This window comes from Pyxicephalus adspersus, chromosome 3 (genome assembly GCF_032062135.1).
Source record: "Pyxicephalus adspersus chromosome 3, UCB_Pads_2.0, whole genome shotgun sequence".
In the NCBI taxonomy this organism is placed as follows: domain Eukaryota; kingdom Metazoa; phylum Chordata; class Amphibia; order Anura; family Pyxicephalidae; genus Pyxicephalus; species Pyxicephalus adspersus.
The window spans coordinates 61,151,316-61,153,666 of record NC_092860.1 but is presented as its reverse complement, the minus strand read 5'-3'; positions in this window follow the sequence as shown (position 1 = coordinate 61,153,666).

The following is a 2,351-nucleotide window of genomic DNA, read 5'->3' as shown; positions in this document are numbered from 1 at the left end:
TGAGTTGGGTAGGATTTATTGTTAAAAGTATTTTATATATATATATATATATATATATATATATATATATACACACACACACACACACACACACACACATATATATATATATATATATATATATACACACACACACACACACACACACACACACACACACACACATATACATAGGAAGCAAACAAAAGAATTTTTTTGTTTGTGTGATTGTGACTTTTGTGGGAAAATCTAGTCTGATGGCTTTGCGCGCGTTCAGTCGCAAGATAGTCGCAAGATTTACCCGCGGGCGGCTCCTCCGATCAGGCATCGTAAACTTTTATATAGGCGCCTATGTAGAGGAGTTGAACTCGGTTAACTCTTGCTTAACAGAAAAGAAATAAGTCATTTTAAAATATGCTTTTTCTTAGCGCATAACCATAGAAAAGACAATTTTCCCTTCATTAGTTATGATGACATAGTATGGTGTGGTGTCCTAGTACTTTTATAATATTATTAAAAACATAAGAGAATAATCCTAATACCAAGTTGATGAACCAAGTGTGTTCACTAATTAAAATTGTGAACGCACTTGGTATGCATAGGCATATATACAGGCAAGGAGGGAGGGGTTAGTAACTCCATCTTGTGTTCTGTGTCTAGGAAATAATCAGGGAGAGAAGTGCATTGTGAAAGGGACAGGGTAGGAGCCTTCTGTATATCTTGAAATCTTGAAATATACAGATTGTGCAGTTTGATGTTACCTCTTGCTTTCTAGAAAAAAAGCCGGAAACATTTCTGTCCTACTCTACAAAAAATACAGATGTTTATTTCTGATACCACTTGCAATCCATCACAAAAGGCAGAAAAAATTTTTGTATTTCTCTAAAAAAAATACAGATATTTCATTCTGATACAACTTGCTAAATAACAAAAAAGCCAGAAGAATTTCTATATTTCTCTCAAAAAAATACAGATATTTAATTCTGATCTCTTGCTATCCATCAAAAAAAAAAAATACAGATATTTCATTCTGATACCCCTTGCTATCAAAAAGGCCAAAAAATGGTGTGTATTTCTCTAAAAAAAATACAGATATTTATTTCTTTTACCACTTGCTATCCATCAAAAAAGCCAGAAAAAATTGTGTATTTCTCGCAAAAAAATACAGATATTTCATTCTGATACCTCTTGCAATGTATCACAAAAGCCAGGAAAATATCTGTATTTCTCTCAAAAAATAAAGATATTAAATTCTGATACCACTTGCTATCAAAAAAGCAAGAAAAATTTCTGTATTTTTCTCAAAAAAAAATACAGATATTTCAATCTGATAACACTTGCTATCTGTCAAAAAAAGCCAGAAAAAATGTGTATTTCTTTTGAAAAAATACAGATATTTAAATCTCATACCACTTGCTATCAAAAAAGCCAGAAAAAAAGTTCTGTATTTCTCTAAAAAAAAATACAGATTTTTAATTTTGATACCACTTATAATCTATCAAAAAATACAGAAAAACTTATGTATTTGTTTAAAAAAAATACAGATATTTAATTCTGATACCACTTGCTATCTATTAAAAAAGCCAGAACAACTTCTGTATTTCTCCCAAAAAATACAGATATCTAATTCTGATCCTACTTTGATATCTATTAAAAAAAAGCCAGAAAAAAATTGTATTTCTTTTTAAAAAACACAGATATTTCATTCTGATAACACTTATAACCTATCAAAAAAAGCCAAAAAATTCTGTATTTCTCTCAAATACAGAAATTTCATTCTGATACCACTTGCTATCAAAATAGCCAGAACAATTTCTGTATCCCTCTCAAAAAATACAAATATTTAATTCTGATACAACTTGCTATTAAAAAAGCCAGAAAAGACTGTTTATTACTTTTTAATACATGTATTTTATTCTGATACCACTTGCTATCAAAAAAGCCAAAAAAAATTCTGTGTTTCTCTCAAAAAATACAGAGATTTAATTCTGATACCACTTGCTATCAAAAAAGCCAGAAAAATGTATGTATTTCTCTCCTAAAAATAAAGATATTGGCCCTGATTCATCAAGCAAAATCAGAAGGTCGCTCGCGCATCTGTATTCACGATCCGAAATCGAAAGCCGTCACGCAATTCAGCAACTGAATGAGCTCGAGACCAGAGCTGCGCATCCCCGGCAGCTTTACACTGGCCAGCTTGCATTAAAAGTCACTGTTCCCCTAAAAAAAGCATTCTTTCTAATGGCACACATATTACCCTTAGCCCTAAAAAAAATGTTTGTGCTGTTCAAATGTTTAAAACATCTATATGCGCTAAGAAAAAGCATATTTTAAAATCACTTATTTCTTTTCTGTTAGGCAAGAGATAACCG